The following is a 23078-nucleotide window of genomic DNA, read 5'->3' on the forward strand; positions in this document are numbered from 1 at the left end:
TATTTAAAAGCAGCTTCTTGCTTCTCGGGGTTATTTTCAGATGAGTGGCCCTGCCTGGTGTCCGTCTGTGAGGGAGGGGGCTGTGGCGCTCTCTCCTGGTCATTCAACTGCCCAGTTCTCTGGGACCATCCCATGGGTTTTAATTACTTCCTTCAGATTTCCAAATTCAGGGAGAAATGAAATTATTTCTCTGTCCATTAAGATCTTTCCTGCCTTTCGGCTGGAACCGCCATCTTCCCGTAATTTGCCAAAATCAGCAACACAAAGGGGAAGAGGAGGGACGCCGCTGCATGATCTCTAGGCCTTCTAGAAAACCTGGAGCTGTTCCTTTGGCCACATACATGCGAATCTACAAGAAGGGTGATACTGTGGATATCAAGGGAATGGGTCCTGTTCAGGAAGGAATGCCCCACAGACGCTGCCGTGGCAGAAGTGGAGGCGTCTGCAGTGTTACCCAGCATGCTGTTGGCATCATTGTAAGCAAACAAGTTAAAGGCAAGACTCTTGCCAAGAGAATTAATGTGCGTATTGAGCATATTAAGGACTCTAAGAGCCAAGATAGCTTCCTGAAATGTGTGAAGAAAAATGATCAGAAAAAGAAGGAAGTCAAAGAAAAAGGGACTTGGGTTCTGCTGAAGCGCCGGCCTGCTCCACCCAGAGACGCACACTTGTGAGGACCATGGAAAGGAGCCTGAACTGGAGCTGATTCCTATGAATCCATGGCATGATGGGTGTAAAAATAAAGACCTAGACTGTACAAATGTTTCTCTTAATTGAGTAGAGGTTTTGTGTCCCTTCCCCAGGGAAATGCTTAAGGCACATTTTAATTGTGTCCAAATTCAGTGGGTGATGTGTTTTTAAATTTAGTGTTTTTTCTTCCTGAAAGATGTAAGATAGCTTGCTGTTCAAGCTAATAAAGACCCTTGACAGACATCTCTAGCTAGAAGCAAACAGTCCTAAGGAGTGATGTCTGTGTGACCTCCAGAGAGGTGCAGTCAGTGTGATGGTCTGGTCTCTAGTCTCCCAGAACACCAGGTCCCCTGAGGTGCCTGCACCCTAGGTGGCCACAGAGGGTTTAATCAGGCCAGCCAGAGTGATGGCAGACAGATGATGGGGACAGCGAGGTGCTGGCCTCCATGGGTAGAAGGACAAGTGCCAGGAAGGAGTGGATGCTTGATGTGGCTGGCTCTTCTGAGCTCTTGAGTAAAGGCAGAAATGCTGATTCTCATGAAAACCCTTGTGTAAATAAGGTCAGCATATCCACCATTTACAGGGGCAGGACACCTGGACCCCTGCTTGTCAACCTCTTGCTTTACCTAGAGTGACCATTGTGGATGCACTTGGCAGCTGTCCGCCTGGATCAGTATGAGGGACAGAAGTGGTGAACTTTACTCTCCCTGGCCGTGAATAAGTAGGTGAGAGAGCGAGACAGGGACCACAGGCCTTGCCCAGGGACAGATTGCCCAGAGGCAATCTGTGAATGGCTGGGAGCCCAGAACGGGAGCTGTGGCCTTAGCAGGACTGAGAGGCTTAAGTCAGGCTCCCTGGAGGAAAGGACAGCAGGTTGAACTTCAGCCTCTGCCATCCAAGAAGAGAGTACAGCAGTGCAAAGGCCTGGAGGCAGGAAGGGTCCAGAGAGGCGGGAATGGAATGTTGGTGGACAGATGGAGGCCACACACGTGGGGAGGAGATCCAGGTGGGCTCCAGCTCCCAGGGGGAGCCTGGCAGGGATTCTGGAGAAGGGAGAATGTGGACCCAGTTCTTTTCAGGCTAGGGCAGGAAGCCCCTGACTGGGCTTGACGGGAGGGTCTAAGGGGAGTCAGTGGGCAGCAGCACCTGTGAGTTTTGCACACCCCAGACTGTCCTAACTGCTGGGGATCCCTACACCTCCATGCCCCCACTTCCTCAACCACCTCGTGATTCCTGGGCCCTGACCAAAGCAGCTTAAGGTGCACTTGGCCAGCTCAGAGAGGCCTGAGCTCAGAGAAAGGCTGGATAATCCAAGTGGCAGTGGGAGGCTAGGCAGCCAGGGCAGTTCCTGCCTGAAGGAGGCAGAGGAGCAAGCCCGTGTGACCTCCTGGCCAGGAGCCTGAGTGCCTCTCATCACAGAGTGGGCAGCACCATGCCAATAGAGCAGTGATTCTACTTCTGACTCCAGTAGACCACCAAGGTGGGCTATTATGAGCCTACTTTATAGATGTGGAAACTGAGGCTCATACAGGTGAGGAGGCTGTTCCACTACCAGGCAGTGAGGAGGACCCCCTGCCTGCTCCGTGTAGCCCATGGAGCACATCCCCCAGCCTCCCAGGCTTGCCTCCCCAGATACTGAAACAAATCCCAGAAACCACAGGAATAAAAAATAAAGCCTTTATTTTTACCAACTGTTTCCTGTCTTTTAAAATGCCTGAGAGGTTTTTGTCAAGAGGTGTGAGTGACTCATGCAGAACTTGGAGATGCGATTAGCTATTTTTGCCTCAGACTCCAAAGACAGATGGGCAGCATCCCTGTAGGTACGCAGGCAGTGGGGCTGACCCTCAGCAGGGAGGCAGGGCAGTGGTTGCCATGCACAGTGGCCTAGGCAGTCCCAACGTTGTCAGCATTGATGAAAGCAAATCTGTCCCCCAGAAGGCTGGCTCTGGGTTTGCTGGGCTGTTGTTATCTCCAGGCTTATGTTGGCTTCCAAGGCCACAGGAGGTGGAGACCATGGTCCTTGTTGATGTCCCCTTCCTTCCAGTCTGCCGTGCCTGAATGTGAGGCTCCTCCTGCCCTCCACCTCCAGGCGAGCAGGCCCCAGGCCTGGGACCCCATAAATGGGGTCCTGATTCACACCTTCCAGATTCACCTGAGGCCTGCCTTCAGGGCTCAGCCGTGGAAGCTGAAGGTCCCAGGCTCTATCATCACATTCAAGACTCAGGCCTGATGACAAGGAAGCCACAAAACCTAAACTGAGAATGGTTTCCTCCTCTGGTGCCAATGGGGTCCTCCCTCCCTCAGAAGGCTCTAGCAGGGGGGATCCCACTTCTGGGCTGGAAGAGGGCCCCAGGATGCCTGGAATGGGGAGCCATGGCCCGGGTCTCACCATGTGGCCCCTGAACCTGGAACCCGGGCCGTGGCTTCTGACTTGGTCTGTCTGCAACTCTCTGGGGCTTCTCTGGTGACTCAGATGGTAAAAAATCTGCCTGCCATGTGGGAGACCTGGGTTCCATCCCTGGGTTGGGAAGATGCCCTGGAGGAGGGCCTGGCAACCCACTCCAGTGCTCTTGCCTGGAGCATCCCCATGGACAGAGGAGCCTGGTGGGCTCCAGTCCTTGGGGTCACAGAGAGCCGGACACAACTGAGCAACTAAGCACCAATTCTCTGGGACTCGAGGGCCCCAGTTTGGGACGGCTCTACAGTGCCTCCAGGAGCCCCTACCCTCCAGGCTGTAACTGGGCAGGGCCCACGAAGGGTCATCCTGACCCCATCTACTAGGGGGAGACAGGCGCGTACAACCTGCGGTGAGGCGGGGCCGAGGGCAGGGGGCGGGGCCGAGGGCAGGGGCGGGGCCGAGGGCAGGGGGCGGGGCCGAGGGCAGGGGGCCCGCCTCAGCGCCGCTTCCACAGCTGCCGTCAGACCTGATGAGGAGGAGAACGAGAGAGGGACGTGACCCAGCAGCCAGTGCCGCCCCTCCGCTGAAGCACAGAGTGGCTCGGCCGAGGCCTGGGGCCGTGAGAGCCGTCAGGAGGCTCAGCGGGAGAGAAACCTGGGGACGGCTGACTCTGGTGGGTCACAGGAGGGTGGGGAGCCTCACCGGGATGGGTGCTCTCACGGGGCCCAGGCGGGGGCCTGGGCGGGACAGGCGGGGCTGTGCCTCTCAGCCGGTGGGTGGGGGTTGGGGAAAGACTCAGCCGAAGAACAGCTAGCGCTTTCATTTCTGCGTCCTTGATTCACACATCTCAGTGACAAATGTGCTTTTCACACAGTCTTGAAATTCACTCTGGTAAATAAGACGCTGTTTCGCCCTCACGGAACAAGCCACGCTCCTCCCTGGCAGCTGTCGCCTGGCTGGCCGGCCCCGTGGAGCAGTACGTCACCACGGGTAGCCTTGGCCACTGGCCAGGCGCCCCTGGGCACTTGCTCTGCCCTCCTCGGTCTGCTGTTGCAGCAGTCACCTCCTCGGGGCTGTTGTTTGTTCATTCATTCATTCCTTTATTTAGCCCTTCAGCAAGCGCTAGGTGAGCCCTGTTCCAGATGGTGGTGGTGCAGCCTTGAGTAGGGCTGGCAAAGCCACACCCTCAAGAACTCAAGGTCACATGGGAGAACAGGGGACAAACAAGTAAATGAGATACACAATAACTCCATGCCACAGGAATATGAAATGGGGAGGAAATGGCAACCAACTCCAGTATTCTTCCCTGAAAAGTACCAGGGACAGAGGAGCCTGGTGGGCTACAGTCCATGGGGTCTCAACGAGTCGGACACGACTGAATGGCTAAGCACAGCACCAGCGTGGAGAATGACGGGCAGTGAATGCCATGTGAACCTGTGGTCAGAGAAGGCTTCCGTGGGGGGTAAGAGGGAAGCAGCCGGGTGAAGGCCTGGGGGAAGGGTGTTCCCAGTGGGGGAAGCCCTGAGGTGGGAATAAGTGTAGTGGATGCAAGGAAAGGATTTGGGACGAGGTTGGAGAGTGGGCTTGGAGCCCCGTTGGTGGGACTTCACGGCGCTTGAGAAGGACTTTAGAGGAGGGCCCAGCTGTTCCATGGGATGTGACCAGTGACGATTCTGATCAAGGTCCAGTGCTGCGCCGGGCACAGTCACTCACAACCTCTCCATGCGTATGTGGGCTCATCATCTCCACTGTGTAGGGGGAAACTCAGGCTCAGGGAGCCCACAGACTCACCTGCCACCAGCTTCTCCTGTCCCGGCCTGCCAGCCCTTCCCAAGTCTGTCTCTCTAACCCCAGCAGCTCTTCTTGTGGCCACCTCCAGATGCATTGGACCTAGCCCCCTGTCTACTGCATTTCTGAAGGCTTTTTCTAGGAGGGGACACTTCAGCTGGATCTTCAAAACGAACAGAAGGGTTTTCTAAAATGGAAGAAACAATTGAAAACTTGACTCAGTGGTGGGAGTGTGGGTACATATGTGGGGCACAGCAGGCAGGCATTACTGGAGTAGTCTTGCTTACTGTTTTTTTAAATAAAAACTCATTTATTAAAACAAAAATATTCTGTAATGAAATCTTACATTTCTATCAGAATCACCATTATCACTTCCCACAACTTGAAAGTTTCCATGTAATGAAAACATGGAATGTTAATGTAATGAAAATAAACATTATTGATTTTTAAAAGGAATAAAACTACAAAAATATAAACACCAACATTTGGGTTGTAGGGTCGTGTGAGTATACTCCATTCTGTCTCTCCCACTGACTGTAGCTTAAAATCTAACAGTATGCCTGGAGTAGCTACTTTGAAAACTAAATAATAACAGGCAAACTGGAGAAGAAAATCATAATTTAAAGTACCACCTAATCGTCAGTGAGCTTACATTTTCCTCCACTGGTGTTCCCCGCCTAAACTCAGAGCAGCCTGAAAACTAAAAGGGACATCAACAGTGACACAGAGAGCTTCAAAAGACAACTGCTGATTCTGGCTCAAGGAACAACTGAGCGGTCTCAGAGAGAGCAGGAAACTACATCTTTCCTTTTGCTGTTTTATACTCCAGCTCACAAGCAATTCCACAACAGCATTTCATGGACCCTGCAAGAACCTAAAACTCCAAGAAAGGGGAGCCTTTCTCTCTGAACAGATGCATTATTGCCCAACTGAAGGCAGGATGAATTTGGCTCTTTTCTTTCTCTTTTGTCCTCCCACTGCTTAGCCCTAGATTCAGGCATAGTCATGGAAAGTGCATAGCAGAACTTGGTAAGTTGAGTAAGCAAAGCCCTAGCTTTCTGGCTTGAAGATCAAAAGAGGGAGCCCCAGGACAATGGAAAATTCTAGAGGAGGTCAAGAAAGCTACCTTATAAAGTTTTTTATTAACTCCTGGACTAATCCTCAAGCTGCACAGGTTGGGATCTAACCCTAAAGAGTACATCATAGGTTTTGAACTTCCAGATGTTCAAGTTGGATTTAGAAAAGGCAGAGGAGCCAGAGATCAAATTGCCAACATCTGTTGGATCATAGAAAAAGCAAGAGAGTTCCAGAAAAACATCTGCTTCATTGACTATGCAAAAGCCTTTGACTATGTGGATCACAACAAACTGTGGAAGATTCTCAAAGAGATGGGAGTATCAGGCCACTTTACCTGCCTCCCAAGAAATCTGTATGCAGGTCAAGAAGCAACAGTTAGAACTGGACATGGAGCCGCCACCACTGCAGGGGCACGTGTTTCTCTGGCCTGGTGACTGCTGCTCTGGAGGATTCTTGTGTGATTGATAAACCTCTGAGGAAGCCCTGATCAGATGGGCATGAGTTATTACCACACAGAACAAAAGCGCCTTCCCTACCACATTATGGGAGAACATGAAGAAGGGGTCCTTTGAGGGACAAAGCCAAAACCTTCCAAAGAGTAAACAACTTGAAGCCAATAGGCTGTTCCTTAAAAATGATGCACCCCAAGCAAAACACAAAAAGAATAAAAAGAAAAAGGAGTATTTAAATGAAGATGTGAATGGATTCATGGAATATCTAAGACAAAACTCACAGACAGTTCACAATGGTGAGATGATAGCAACAGTCATGAAGTAAGGGGAAAAATTGTAGTTGCCTTAAAGAAAGACAGTTGCTGGGAAGGATGATTAAACTGACAAGCAGCAAAGAAAAATGCAATGCCATTGTAGACAGCTGGCCATGGGATTGCAGATTGCCCTGCTGCCCTTGAGAATCAAGAAATGGGCACTGGAATATGTTACCGGTGTGGATCCACAAGTGCAAGGTTAAAGTAGATCCAGCTCCTGGTGAACTTCCTTTTGCAAAATGTTTTGTTTGTGGGGAAATGGAACATCTGTCCATATCTTGTCCTGTTAATCCCAAAGGACTCTGTGTTGATGGTGGGCTGCTGACTGTGTGGCTCTGGAACATTTGAAGAAAGATTGTCCTGAAAGTCAAACTGAGATCAAATGATCACAGTTGGGGAAAAAGGAATGAGTGCAGACTCTGAAGAAATTTTGGATGTGCCTAAACCACAGAAACCCAAAACAAAGATACCTAAAGTTGTTAATTTTTGATGACTAGTACTGTTGTTTGTTCAACTTTCTGAACCGGGCCTACTTCACAACTTACAGCTGGACTGTCCCTTGGAGGCCTGTATTGTATATATCAGTATAATTCAGGTATGGCCAAACCAGTTCCTGAGTTCAGTCCATCAAGGAGCATTCTGCCATTGTTTGGAGAAATTCACTGGAAAAAGTATAAGATGTTTAAAATGGATTTCTACAAGAATATATTTTTGACCAATAGAACTTAGGTATAACTAAGTGGCTATATACCTGATTGTAACATCTTTTTTTGTAATCATATGTTTCTTAAAAACAAAAATATACATTCATATAAACTATGCCTAAACATAGGATAACCGCTTTACATTTGGAAATACATTTGTGGCCCTATTATTTTCTTGGTTCAAAGTATCAATTTATTATTATGTTAGAACTTTATTTACACTTGCCACAAATGTATTATTTTTAAAATATTAAATCAAAACTCATTTTCAATTAAAAGAACAGGACATGGAAAAATGGACTGATTCAAAAGTCAGAAAAGAGTACATCAAGGCTGTATATTGTCACCCTGCTTATTTAACTTATATGCAGAGTATATCATGCAAAGTGCTGGGCTGGATGAAGCACAAGCTAGAATCAAGATTGCCATGAGAAATAGCAATAACCTCAGATAGGCAGATGATACCACTCTAATGGCAGAAAGCAAAGAGGAATTAAAGAGCATCTTGATGAAGGTGCAAGAGGGGTGAAAAACCTGAAACTCAACATTCAAAAAACTAAAATCATGGCATCTCGTCACATCACTTCATGGCAAATAGATGGGGAAAAAATGGAAACAGTGGCAGATTTTATTTTGGGGGGGGGGCCCAAAATCACTGCAGATTGACTGCAGCCATGAAATTAAAAGATGCTTGCTCCTTGGAAGAAAAGCTATGACAAACCTAGTTCAATTCAGTCGCTCAGTCATGTCTGACTCTTTGCAACCCCATGTACTGCAGCACGCCAGGTCTCCCTGTCCATCACCAACTCCAGGACTTTACTCAAACTCATGTCCATCGATTTGGTGATGCCATCCAACCATCTCATCCTGTCATCCCCTTCTCCTCCTGCCTTCAATCTTTCCCAGCATCAGGGTTTTTTCAAATGAGTCAGACCTTCGCATCAGGTGGCCAAAGCATTGGAGTTTCAGCTTCAACAGCAGTCCTTCCAATGAATATTCAGGACTGATTTCCTTTAGAATGGACTGGTTGGATTTCCTTGCTGTCCAAGGGACTCTCAAGAGTCTTCTCCAACACCACAGTTCAAAAGCATCAATTCTTTGGTGCTCAGCTTTCTTTATAGTCCAACTCTCACATCCATACATGACTACTGGAAAAACCATAGCTTTGAATAGACAGATCTTTGTTGGCAAAGAAATGTCTCTGCTTTTTAATATGCTGTCTAGGTTGGTCATAACTTTTATCCCAAGGAGCAAGCATCTTTTAATTTCATGGCTGAAGTCACCATCTGCAGTGATTTTAGAGCCCCAAAAAATAAAGTCTGTCACTGTTTCCACACTGTCTCCCCATCTATTTGCCATGAAATAATAGGACCAGATGACAAACCTAGACAGCATATTAAAAAGCAGAGACATCACTTTGCCAACAAAGGTCTGTATAGTCAAAGCTATGGTTTTTCCAGTAGTCATGTACAGATATGAGAGTTGGACATTAAAGAAGGCTGAGTGCCAAAGAATTGATGTTTTCAAACTGTGGTATTGGAGAAGACTCTTGAGAGTTCCTTGGACTGCAGGAGATCACACCAGTCAATCCTAAAGGAAATCAACCCTGCATATTGATTGGAAGAACTGACACTAAAGCTGAAGCTCTAATACTTTGGCCACCTGATTTGAAGAACTGACTCACTGGGAAAGATCCTGATGCTGGGAAAGATTGAGGGCAAGAGGAGAAAGGGGAGACAGAGGATGAAATGGTTAGATGGCATCACCAACTCGATGGACATGAGTTTGCACAAATTCCTGGAGACAGTGAAGGATAGGGAAGCCTGGCATGCTGCAGTCCGTGGGGTCACAAAGAGTTGGACATGACTTAGAAACTGAACAACAGCAAACCAAAGCACAAAATAGACTGCTGTTCATGTCTCAGATTAGCTGCTGCATGGCACATAAATTTGAACATCAACTTAATGGCTTTGAAAATAAAACTAACATTAAAACCACAACCCCATCAGAGCTTTAGGAACAAGCCCTCTGAATCAATTGCCTACCAAAAGAATAACATACATATTCTCCACAGGATTTTTAAAAGAATAAGAATTTGTAAACATAGTATTCAAAATGTCTATAACACCATCCAAAGTTACTTTACATGTGAAGAACTAGGAAATCTCAATTCACATGGGAAAAGATAGTGAATAGATGCCAATGCTAGGATAAATGGAGAAGGCAATGGCACGCCACTCCAGTACTCTTGCCTGGAAAATTCCATGGATGGAGGAGCCTGGTAGGCTGCAGTCCATGGGGTCGCTAAGAGTCGGACACGACTGAACGACTTCACTTTCACTTCTCACTTCAATGCATTAGAGAAGGAAATGGCAACCCACTCCAGTGTTCTTGCCTGGAGAATCCCAGGGACGGGGGAGCCTAGTGGGCTGCCGTCTATGGGGTTGCACAGAGTCGGACACGACTGAAGCGACTTAGCAGCAGCAGCAGCAGCAGCAGCTAGGATAAAACCAAGCAAATTCATATTAATCTGCCAAAGACTTTAAACCAGCTATTCTAGAAATGCTCCAACAAGTGAGGGCAAACACTTCTGAAATAAATAGAAAGATAGAGTATATCAGCAAAGAAATAAGAGATATAAAGAACCAAATGGAAATCTTAGAACTGAAAAAACAACAATAACCCAAATCTAACAGAATTGAAAATGAGAGAGAAAATGATCAGTGATATTGAAGAAATTATCCAGAAATTAACTAGAAATTATCCAGTGTGAACAATGGAGAGAAATTGAAAGAAACATTAACAGAGCTTCAGGCACCTCTAGAATAACAGCAGAAGTCTTAACACTTATGTCACGAGAGTCCCAAAAGGATAGGATAAAAAGTGTAATTCTGAAAAAGTGTTTGAAGAAACAACAGCTGAAAGCATCTCAGTTTAACCAAAGATATAGATCCACATATTCACAAACCCCAAAACAAGGTGTATTCCAAACAGAGTAAAACATAAAGGAACTCATGCCCAGATACATCATAATCAAACCACTGAAAAATAAACACAAAGAAAAAATCTTAAGAGCAACCAGGAGAAATGATGCTTTACTTACAAGTGAAGAATGCGTCAAATGATTGTGGCTTTCTCCCTAGAAACCATAAGAGATCAGAAATAGTTGAAACAACATTTTTTAACATGCTGAAAGAAAAGAACTGTTAACCCACAGTTCTAGAGCCATTGAAAAGATCATTCAGGAATGAAGATGTTATAAGAAACACTCAGGTGAAAGAAAACTAAGAATTTATTGCCCTCAGACCTGTTCTTTTGCATTGTTAAAGGGAAGTTGCCCTGGTAGAAAGGAAATGATGCCAGAAGGACACTTAAAACACCAGGAATGAAGGAAGGGTAATAGAAATGATAACTATCTATATAAATACAACAGACTATTCTCCCTTTGAATTTTTAACATGTGTTCGATGGTTGAAAACAAAGATGATAGCATTGTCAGATGAGGTTTTCAGTGTGTGTAGATGTAACACATGCTGCTGCTGCTAAGTCGCTTCAGTCGTGTCCGACTCTGTGCGACCCCATAGACGGCAGCCCACCAGGCTCCCCTCTCCCTGGGATTCTCCAGGCAAGAACACTGGAGTGGGTTGCCATTTCCTTCTCCAATGCATGAAAGTGAAAAGTGAAAGTGAAGCCGCTCAGTCGTGTCTGACTCTTAGCAACCCGATGGACTGTAGCCCACCAGGCTCCTCTGTCCTTGGGATTTTCCAGGCAAGAGTACTGGAGTGGGGTGCCATTTCCTTCTCCATTCTGTATGTACTAGGGAGTCAAAAAAATTTCATGTGACTCACTTTACTGCAATATTTACTTTATTTTGGTGGTCTGTAACCAAACCCACAATAACTCCAAGGTATGCTTGTGTATTGTGATCCCTAGTGCAACCTTTGAAAAACTATACAAAGAGATACAGTAAAAAGCCAAACAGATAAATTAAAATAGAGTATTTTAAAATGTTCAAATAATTCCAAAAAGGCAGAAAAGGGGAAATAGAGTTAAAATGGAGGCAACACATAGAAACAATGTTTTCTGTAAACCTAAAACTACTCTAAAAATAAAGCATGTTTTAAAAAATATAAAATGTTAGCCCTTATCCAAACACATCAGTTAATACACTAATTGTAAACAGTCTATGCATACCAATTAACAGATAGAAATTGTCAGAATGGATTTTTTTAATGATCCAATTTTATGCACCCTAAGTTCAGTTCAGTCATTCAGTTGTGTCCAACTCTTTGTGACCCCATGGACTACAGCACGCCAGGCTTCCCTGTCCATCACCAACTCCCAGAGTTTACTCAAACTCATGTCCATTGAGTCAGTGATGCCATCCAACCATCTCATCCTCTGTTGTCCCCTTCTCCTCCCACCTTCAATCTTTGCCAGCATCACGGTCTTTTCAAATGAGTCAGTTCTTCGCATCAGGTGGCCAAAGTATTGGAGTTTCAGCTTCAGCATCAGTCCTTCCAATGAACACCCAGTGCTGATCTCCCTTAGGATGGACTGGTTGCATCCCCTTGCAGTCCAAGAAACTCTCAAGAGTCTTCTCCGATACCACAGTTCAAAAGCATCAATTCTTCAGTGCTCAGCTTTCTTCAGAGTCCAACTCTCACATCGATACATAACTACTGGAAAAACCATAGCTTTGACTAGCTTTGACTTTGTTGGCAAAGTAATGTCTCTTCTTTTTAATATGCTGTCTAGGTTGGTCATAACTTTTCTTCCAAGGAGCAAGCATCTTTTAATTTCATGGCTGCAGACACCATCTGCAATGATTTTGGAGCCAAAGAAAATAAAGTCTGTCACTGTTTCCATTGTTTCCCCATCTATTTGCCATGAAGTGACGGGACCAAATGCCATGATCTTAGTTTTCTGAATGTTGAGTTTTAAGCCAACTTTTTCACTCTCCTCTTTTACTTTCATCAAGAGGCTCTTTAGTTCTTCTTCGCTCTCTGCCATAAGGGTGGTGTCATCTGCGTATCTGAGGTTACTGATGTTTCTCCCAGCAATCTTGATCCAGCTTGTGCTTCATCCAGCCCAGCGTTTCTCATGATGTACTCTGCATAGAAGTTAAATAAGCATATACAGCCTTAATGTACTCCTTTCCCTATTTGGAACCAGTCTGTTATTCCATGTCCAGTTCTAACTGTTGCTTCTTAACCTGCATACAGATTTCTCAGGAGGCAGGTCAGGTGGTCTGGTATTCCCATCTCTTGAAGAATTTTCCAGTTTGTTGTGATCCACATGGCCAAAGGCTTTGGCACAGTCAATAAAGCAGAAATAGATGTTTTTATGAAGCTCTCTCACTTTTTCAATGATCCAACGAATATTGGCAATTTGACCTCTGGTTCCTCTGTCTTTTCTAAATCCAACTTGAACATCTGGAAGTTCATGGTTCGCATACTGTTGAAGCCTGACTTGGAGAGAACTTTGAGCATTAGTTTGCTAGCATGTGGGATAAATGCAACTGTGCAGTAGTTTGAACATTCTTTGGCATTGCCTTTCTTTGGGATTGGAATGAAACTGACCTTTTCCAGTCCTGTGGCCACTGCTGAGCTTTCCAAATTTGCTCCCTAAGTAACTTATTTCAAATACAGTTGATCCTTGAACAACACAGATTTTAGCTGTGCAGGGCCACTTATATGTGGATGATTTTTCAGTACATACATACTGCAGTACTATACAATCAATGATGGTTTGAATCCATAAGTGCAGAACTGCATATTCAGAACTACAGATATCCAGTGCTAACTGTAAAGTTAAACATGGATTTTTGACTGCATGGAGGGTCAGCACCACCAAAAGCCTGCATTGTTAAAGGGTCAACTGTATAATGACTTAGGTTTAAAAAAAAGAATGCTAAAGGGTATACCATGAAAATATTAATCAAAAGAAATCTAGACTAGCAATGTTAATAACAGTAAACTTCAGAAACTTATCAAAGATAAAGAAGGATATTACATGATGATAAGAGGGTCAGTTTAAAAGAGTGCATAACAATCCTAAATGTGTACGCTTCTAACAGCAGAACATTAAACTACATGAAGCAAAACTGAAAGAACTGAAAGGCAAAATAGACAAATCTGCAAATATATTTTACTTATGGACCTCAAGGCTCTCTCTCACTAAACATTAGAAGTAGTCAACAGAAATGAGCAACGATACAGAACTGAACAATGCCATCAAGCCGCTGGATCTCATTGATGTTTACACAACACTTCACCCAGCAACAGAATACACATTCTCTTCAGATGCACATGGAATATTCACCAAGATATATTATGTTGGATCATAAAGCACATCTTAACAGATATAAACACACTGCACTACAAATTATGTCTTCTGACCATAAACGAATTATATTGGAAATCAAATATAGAAAGTAACAGAAAAGTCTCCAAACACTTAGAAATTAAACAACACATTTCTAAGTAATTTGTAGGCAAGAGGGGAAATCTCAAGAGAAATTAAGAAAAAGTTTTCACTGAATAAGAATGAAAATATCAAAATTTGGGGGATATACCTAAAAAAAAAATTGATAGCATTAAATTCTCACATTAGAAGGGAAGAAAGCCTTACATCAGTAATTAAAACTTTCACCTTAAGAAACTAGACAAAGAAGAACAAGATAGAACCAAACCAGACAGAGGGAAGGAAATAATAGAAATGTAGAAATCAATGATTTTAAACATATACTGTGCCCACAGGGAACACTCAACATAGTAAAGCTATCAGTTCTCCCCAAATGAATCTACAGATTTGCTACAGTTCCAATCAAAATCCCAACAGGATTTTTTGTAGGTATAGACAAGGTCATTCTGAAATGTATATGAAAAGGCAAAGGAACTAGAATAATTTAAAACACCAAAATATGAGTAGTAAAAAAAACAACAATCTATCACAATGCATGCCTGTAAAGAAGCTCCGCTGATTACCAAATGTTACTAATGAAATGCTGTTTGGCTTTGAGTTGTGCTCATGGTGGCACAGAGGAGATCTAAGTCAGGAAGATAGTTCTGTTTTTGGCTCTGAGAAGAATCTGAGACTCCCACCTCAGTCTGCCAGGCATGGTGGCTTGTGGTCTGTGTTCCCCCCTTCCACTACTGAGGCCTGGGAATCCTCCAAGTTGGGAACCAGAGCTTGGACCTGTAGTGCGAGTGTTCCCTCTCTGGGCCTCAACTTCTCCACCTCCTGGTCCACCTGTATTCTCACCTGGCACTTTGAGACTCAGAGGTAAATTCCCAGCCTCTACATGGGACCTCTGTGGCCCAGAAAGATGGAGGGATCTAGAGGCACACAAACATCCTTTCAGAAATAAGGCAGGAGCTGTGGGCAGGAAGCCAGGTTGCTGTTGATATTGGGCAGTCCTCGCGCCCCTATGCAGACCAGAGCAAGACAAGGTCAGGTACCTTCCCACTCCAATCCCACCAATTCAGTGAGAAAATTAGGCCCAGAGAAGGGAAGCATTCTGTCCCAGGCTATACCATAGATCAGTGGCCAAAATAGGACCAGGATCTAATAGTCATCCATCCACTTACTCATTGCTTCATTTTAGATGTGTTTGGGTGTATAGTCACAGCTATGGTTTTTCCATTAGTCATATATGGATGTCAGAGTTGGACCATAAAGAAGGCTGAGTGCCAAAGAAGTCATGTTTTCCACTGATGAAAGAAATCAAAGAGGACACAAACAGATGGAGAAATATACCGTGTTCATGGATTGGAAGAATCAATATTGTCAAAATGGCTATACTACCCAAAGCAATCTATAGATTCAATGCAATCCCTATCAAACTACCAACGGTATTTTTCACAGAACTAGAACAAATAATTTCACAATTTGTATGGAAATACAAAAAACCTCGAATAGCCAAAGTAATCCTGAGAAAGAAGAATGGAACTGGAGGAATCAATCTGCCTGACTTCAGACTATACTACAAAGCCACAGTCATCAAGACAGTATGGTACTGGCACAAAGACAGAAATATAGATCAATGGAACAGAATAGAAAGCCCAGAGATAAATCCACGAACCTATGGTCACCTTATCTTCGACAAAGGAGGCAAGGATATACAATGGAAAAAAGATAACCTCTTTAACAAGTGGTGCTGGGAAAACTGGTCAACCACCTGTAAAAGAATGAAACTAGAATACTTTCTAACACCATACACAAAAATAAACTCAAAATGGATTAAAGATCTAAATGTAAGACCAGAAACTATCAAACTCCTAGAGGAGAACATAGGCAAAACACTCTGCGACATAAATCACAGCAGGATCCTCTATGACCCACATCCCAGAATTTCAGAAACAAAAGCAAAAATAAACAAATGGGACCTAATGAAACTTAAAAGCTTTTGCACAACAAAGGAAACTATAAGCAAGGTGAAAAGACAGCCCTCAGATTGGGAGAAAATAATAGCAAATGAAGCAACAGACAAAGGATTAATCTCAAAAATATACAAGCAACTCCTCCAGCTCAACTCCAGAAAAATAAATGACCCAATCAAAAAATGGGCCAAAGAACTCAACAGACATTTCTCCAAAGAAGACATACAGATGGCTAACAAACACATGAAAAGATGCTCAACATCACTCATTATCAGAGAAATGCAAATCAAAACCACAATGAGGTACCATTATACGCCAGTCAGGATGGCTGCTATCCAAAAGTCTACAAGCAATAAATGCTGGAGAGGGTGTGGAGAAAAGGGAACCCTCTTACACTGTTGGTGGGAATGCAAACTAGTACAGCCACTATGGAAAACAGTGTGGAGATTTCTTAAAAAGCTGGAAATAGAACTGCCATATGACCCAGCAATCCCACTTCTGGGCATACACACCGAGGAAACCAGATCTGAAAGGGTCACGTGCACCCCAATGTTCATCGCAGCACTGTTTGTAATAGCCAGGACATGGAAGCAACCCAGATGCCCATCAGCAGACGAATGGATGAGGAAGCTGTGGTACATATACACCATGGAATATTACTCAGCCATTAAAAAGAATTCATTTGAATCAGTTCTAATGAGATGGATGAAACTGGAGCCCATTATACAGAGCGAAGTAAGCCAGAAAGATAAAGACCATTGCAGTATACTAACACATATATATGGACTTTAGAAAGATGGTAACGATAACCCTATATGCAAAACAGAAAAAGAGACTCAGATGTATAGAACAGACTTGTGGACTCTGGGAGAAGGCGAGGGTGGGATGTTTCAAGAGAACAGCATTGAAACATGTATATTATCTAGGGTGAAACAGATCACCAGCCCAGGTTGGGTACATGAGACAAGTGCTAGGGCCTGGTGCACTGGGAAGACCCAGAGGGATCGGGTGGAGAGGGAGGTGGGAGGGGGGACTGGGATGGGGAATACATGTAAATCCATGGCTAATTCATTTCAATGTATAACAAAAACTACTGTAATGATGTAAAGTAATTAGCCTCCAACTAATAAAAAAAAAAAAAAAACAAAGAAGTCATGTTTTCAAAGTGTGGTGCTGGATAAGACTCTTGAAAGTCCTTTGGACTGCAAGGAGATCAAAGCAATCAATCCTAAAGGAAACCAACCCTGAATATTCATTGGAAGGACTGATGTTGAAGCTGAAGCTCCAATACTTTGGCCAGCTGATGCAAAGAGTTGAGTCATTGAAAAGGACCCTGATGCTGGGAAAGATTGAAGGCAGGAGAAGAAGGAGGAGACAGAGGATGACATGGTTGGATGGCATCACTGACTCAGTGGATATGAGTTTGAGCAAACTCCTGGAGGTAGTGAAGGATAGGGAAGCCTGGCATGCTGCAGTCCATGGGGTCGCAAAGAGTCAGACATGACTTTGTGACTGAACAGCAACAACCATGTGCCTAAGCACAGTTCAGGCACTGGGGATGCTGCAGTGGACATGAAAGACTGTTCCAGGGTTCTTGATCTTGTAGGGAAACAGAGAAGAAGTAAGTAAACAAACAGACATGAGAATTTTGGTAGGTATCAAAGACTGAGAAAATAACCCTGGTGATGAAATGTCTAAGGCCTCCAAAGGAGGTCTGTATGCTGTGATCTGAGATGATCCAGTATGCATTTCTCCTTTACTCTCACACTCACAACATTTCTGACACCACTTGGGTGTCCTACAATTCAGATTTGTTTCCTAAGCACTCTTTCTCAAGAAGCTACTGGAGGATGAGCTCCATCAAAATGAGGAAATAAATCAGAAAAGAAGACATGAGCTACAGAAAGCAGGAGACCCAACACAAGAGAAATGATAAGGGAATCCTTTGGAGGATGGTGAAAACTGTTCCAGGATAGTGGAATTTGGACCATGACCCAAGTCAGACTATGACCCAAGACTCCTCCACTCACCTTCTCTGGTATCCTCTGCCCAGTGAGGGCAGTGCTGCTGTTTCCTTGCATGGCAGGTGTGTGCTATCCCTCCGATTTTGAGACTAAGAAGTATGTTGCTTGGGGTGGATGCACAAGATGCTATAAAGAAAAGCAAGGGAACAATTAACACAAAAACCAGGATGGTTTTTGCCTAAAGGTTAGGGAGTCACCTGATTTATCAGGGAAAGTGCATAGGGATTTAATGGTGCTGGTAATTGTCTTTTTCTTAGCCTGGGTAGCAGTCCACAGATGTTCATTCTTATTGTTACAATAATCATAAAAGTAATTCTTATTTAAATTATAGATGCAGTTAAAGAATCTTTTGTGTTTAAGAGGAAAGAGTATCAAGAGAACATCTCTGTGGTTGTCTCCAAGCATGGTCCCATATTTACTCTGGTTGGATAACCTGGCTGGGTCCCTTGCTCAGGGATGGGATGAGGGGGCTACTGGAGGAGGTGAGTGGAGGAGTCTTGGGTTATGGTCTGACTTCCTGAGATGACAAGACCCTTTCTGGGGAACTTGCGAGTAAGGCCATGACCAAGCCTTGGGAGACAGGGCTCTCCACAGTTGGGTGCTTGGCAAGACTGAGGTGTCAGTCAGGCACTGGACATGCAGCAGAAGTTTGAGCAGTGAGAGTGGGCTGCTCTGTCGATTCTGTTCGCTTTCATTTACCAGCACCCAGTTTACCCCCACTAGTCCCACCCCTCCCTAACCAGGTTCTAGCCAGTGGGGATAAGTGGTTCCTGGAAGTAAGAAAACATGGCGGTTAGAAGGGTAAAACAAAACCACTTCATTGTAGTTTGGGGGAGAAACTGGCCAGTGTAGTTTGATTCCCTAATAAGGACTGGTGTCTTTCAGCCCAGTGAGGTGGCTTCTAGAAGTATGTCCTCAGGAAACAGTGTCAAGATTATAGACCAAGCGTAAGGAACTGACCGGAAGGATTATAGAGCAAGAGAAAGACCAGCTTTCCCTTTTCGAAAGGCTCTGTTTTTACTTACTGACCTGTGGTGAGTATTGCTGCTGTCGAGCTGCACTCCACAGATTGCCTGCAAGCTGAGCCCTGGGATTTCAGAAACCCTAGCTTCCCAAGATACGGAAGCAGCAGGCTCTGTCAGCAAGAGCTGAGGGCCATATGGAACACAAAAGCAACTCACCCCAGTCCTCTCCTCAGAGTCAACTGTGTTGGCTGGCCTCCCAAAGGTAAGGCCAGGGGCATTCCCATGCTGGGTAAGTGCACCTCTGGGCTCAGGTCTGGGGGAGACTCTAGCACGCTCACAGTGTTCCCTTCAAACAGTAGGGAACAGGGAGGAGCCCTTCATGATACCCAAACTGAAAAGAGATGAGTATCCCAGCTCCAGGCTTCGCTTAGGGAGGGAGGGAAGGAGGACCACAGAGTTTGTTGGGCCTTGGACAGATGCTGCTGCAGCTCAGAGCAGCCAAGATGAGATGGCATGGCCCAGGCCCTTACCTCAGTTGGACCCTTACCTCCTCTGAGGTTCCAGTGAGGCTGGGGAAGGGCTTGGCCATCTGTTGCGACCTCTTCTTGAGCTGAGTCCTCTAGGGGCTGCTTGGGGTTTCCTGCCTGCTGGAGGCTCGGCCATGCTGAGATTCCCAGTAACCAGGCTGCCATCCTCAAGCTCTCAGCCTCTGAGCACAGCTCCCCTGTAAATCTCTGAGCTGTGTCTGTCTTCCACTCAGCATTTTCCAATCTCCTTCCCAGGGCCAGGGGTAGGAGCTGGGCCTGGAGTCTGGAATCTGGGTAATAGTTACTAGCTGGTAAGCTTGTCCACTCTACTTTACCTCGTAGGGCCCAGATTTGCTTACCTATGGAAGTGGACAATCAGTCCCATATGGTCATTTTAAGGACTAAGTGACATGTGAGAACAAAAGACACATAAAGCCTGATGTAGAATGTGGTTCTTCTTGAAATGAAACCCCTGAGGGTCAGAACCTGTCTGGATCAGAAGGAGCAAGTACTTGATCCAGGACCCTTGAAACAGCCCCAAGTTTAGCTCTCCTTCCCCTCGGGCACAGACTTTCCCTGTTCCCTCCCAATCAGTCCCAATCCCAAAGATGCCCCCTTGACTCACTCAGTCATGCCGTGGGCCAGCAGAGGCTCCAGATGCCCTACCTGGGGAGCAGGTGTTGCCTGGACCCTGTGAGAAAAGCTTGGAATTGAGGCATCTTCTTAGAGCTTCAAATAGCCGTGGACAGAGGGAAGTAAAACTGAAATATGGGCCTGAAGAGGCCATCTAGATGGTTAGCTCTTTCTTTATTTCTTTTTAAATTATTTTAAATTGGAGAATTGCTTTAAAATGTTCTGTTGCTTTCTGCTGTACATCAGTGTGAATCAGCTATCAGTTCAGTTCACTCACTCAGTTGTGTCCAACTCCTTGCGACCCCATGAATCGCAGCACGTCAGGCCTCCCTGTCCATCACCAACTCCCGGAGTTTACTCAAACTCATGTCCATCGAGTCGGTGATGCCATCTAGCCATCCCATCCTCTGTCATCCCCTTCTCCTCCTGCCCCCAATCCCTCCCAGCGTCAGGGTCTTCTCCAGTGAGTCAACTCTTCGCATGAGGTGGCCAAAGTATCGGAGCTTCAGCATCAGTCCTTCTAATGAACACCCAGAACTGATCTCCTTGAGGATGAACTAGTTGTATCTCCTTGCAGTCCAAGGGACTCTCAAGAGTCTTCTCCAACACCACAGTCCAACACCATCAATTCTTCGGTGCTCAGCTTTCTTCACAGTCCAACTGTCACATCCATACATGACCACTGGAAAAACCATAGCCTTGACCAGATGGACCTTTGTTGGCAAAGTAATGTCTCTGCTTTTTAATATGCTGTCTAGGTTGGTCATAACTTTGCTTCTAAGGAGTAAAGCGTATTTTAATTTCATGGCTGCAGTCACCACCTGCAGTGATTTTGGAGCCCAAAAAATAAAGTGTGACACTGTTTCCACTGTTTCCCCATCTATTTGCCATGAAGTGATGGGACAGGATGCCATGATCTTAGTTTTCTGAATGTTGAGCTTTAAGCCAACTTTTTCACTCTCCTCTTTCACTTTATTCAAGAGGCTTTTTAGTTCCTCTTCACTTTCTGCCATAAGGGTTGTGTCATCTGCATATTTGAGGTTATTGATATTTCTCTTGGCAATTTGGATTCCAGCTTGTGCTACGTCCAGCCCAGCGTTTCTCATGATGTACTCTGCATATAAGTTAAATAAGCAGGGTGACAATATACAGCCCTGACGTATTCCTTTTCCTATTTGGAACCAGTCTGTTGTTCCATGTCCACTTCTAACTGTTGCTTCCTGACCTGCATACAGGTTTCTCAAGAGGCAGGTCAGGTGGTCCGGTATGCCCATCTCTTTCAGAATTTTCCACAGTTTTTTGTGATCTACACAGTCAAAGGCATTTCAATAAAGCAGAAATAGATGTTTTTCTGGAACTCTCTTGCTTTTTCGATGATCCTGCGGATGGTGGCAATTTGATCTCTGGTTCCTCTGCCTTTTCTAAAACCAGCTTGAACATCTGGAAGTTCATGGTTCACATATTGCTGAAGACTGGCTTGGAGAATTTTGAGCATTACTTTACTAGTGTGTGAGATGAGCGCAATTGTGCAGTAGTTTGAGCATTCTTTGAGACTGCCTTTCTTTGGGATCGGAATGAAAACTGACCTTTTCCAGTCCTGTGGCCACTGCTGAGTTTTCCAAATTTGCTGGCATATTGAGTGAAGCACTTTCACAGCATCATCTTTCAGGATATGAAATAGCTCAACCGGAATTCCATCACCTCCACTAGCTTTGTTTGTAGTGATGCTTTCTAAGGCCCACTTGACTTCACATTCCAGGGTGTCTGGCTCTAGGTGAGTGATCACACCATCGTGATTATCTGGGTCGTGAAGATCTTTTTTGTACAGTTCTTCTGTGTATTCTTGCCACCTCTTCTTAATATCTTCTGCTTCTGTTAGGTCCATACCATTTTATCGAACTCATCTTTGCATGAAATGTTCCCTTGGTGTCTCTGATTTTCTTGAAGAGATCTCTAGTCTTTCCCATTCTGTTGTTTTCCTCAATTTCTTTGCATTGATCGTTGAGGAAGGCTTTCTTATCTCTCCTGTCTGTTCTTTGGAACTCTGCATTAAAATGGGAATATCTTTCCTTTTCTCCTTTGCTTTTTGCTTCTCTTCTTTTCACAGCTATTTGTAATGCCTCCTCAGACAACCATTTTGCCTTTTTGCATTTCTTTTCCATGGGGATGGTCTTGATCCCTATCTCCTGTACAATGTCACAAACCTCCATCCATAGTTCATCAGGCACTCTATCAGATCTAGTCCCTTAAATCTATTTCTGACTTCCACTGTATAGTCATAAGGGATTTGATTTAGGTCATACCTGAATGGTCTAGTGGTTTTCCCTACTTTCTTCAATTTAAGTCTTTAAGTATACATATATCCCCGCCCTCGCAAGCCTCCCTCCCACCCACCCCCATGGGTGGCAAGAGCTCCTCGCAGGGGAAGAGGAGGCCTGGGGCTTTCAGGATGCACACAGATTCAGGGACTGTGTGACCCCAAACCCTCCCAAAAAGCTGTAAGGGGATTAGGAGCATCATCCTACAAGGGGCCTCATCTCTGTCCCAGAGCTCACATGGCCTTGATGGAGCAATGGAACAATATAAGATGTCTATTCCCACTAGTATTGTTTTTGTTGGGGTTTTTTCCACGGTTGGTTTCTGGAAAATCCAAGACTATTAGAATTAATGAGGTATAAAAATCCATATACAAAACCCACTAGCAATACTCAATTAAAGATATAATGGGGGGACATTGGGGAAGATAGTGGCATAGGAAGTACCAGGATCCCATCTCCAGCTGTATGACAGTAAAGCTGACCTAATCTGTCTAATGTAATTATTTTCACACTCTGGAGTCTATTTAAAGGCTTGCAACTCCAAGAGGAAGACTTAAACTGTGAGTCTTAATTAATTTTGGTCAGTTTCAGGTCTGAATATGCTAACAGTGTCCTCCACCCTTCAGCCTCATGGCAGACAGCTGTGCCGGTGGCGAGCAGTTTGTGCATGGTTTATGGGAGCCAGGGTGGGCAATAAAGCCCTTGGTCTCCAAATATTGGGGACCTGAACTTTTATGCTTATTGCTTCTGATCATGGAGGCACAGATGCAGAAGCAAGCCAACATAAACAATAGGCTTCAGGGA

General features: G+C 45.0%; 1 protein-coding gene and 1 pseudogene across 3 annotated transcripts in view; both read left to right on the forward strand.

The window, feature by feature from the left end:
• The window catches only part of RASGEF1C (RasGEF domain family member 1C), a 104917-nt gene that overhangs the window by 40886 nt on the left and 40953 nt on the right, over positions 1–23078 (forward strand). The gene's annotated exons all lie outside the window — the stretch shown is intronic.
• LOC110124724 (zinc finger CCHC domain-containing protein 9 pseudogene) lies at positions 3795–7209 on the forward strand (annotated as a pseudogene).

Source organism: Odocoileus virginianus, chromosome 3 (assembly GCF_023699985.2).
Source record: "Odocoileus virginianus isolate 20LAN1187 ecotype Illinois chromosome 3, Ovbor_1.2, whole genome shotgun sequence".
NCBI lineage: Eukaryota > Metazoa > Chordata > Mammalia > Artiodactyla > Cervidae > Odocoileus > Odocoileus virginianus.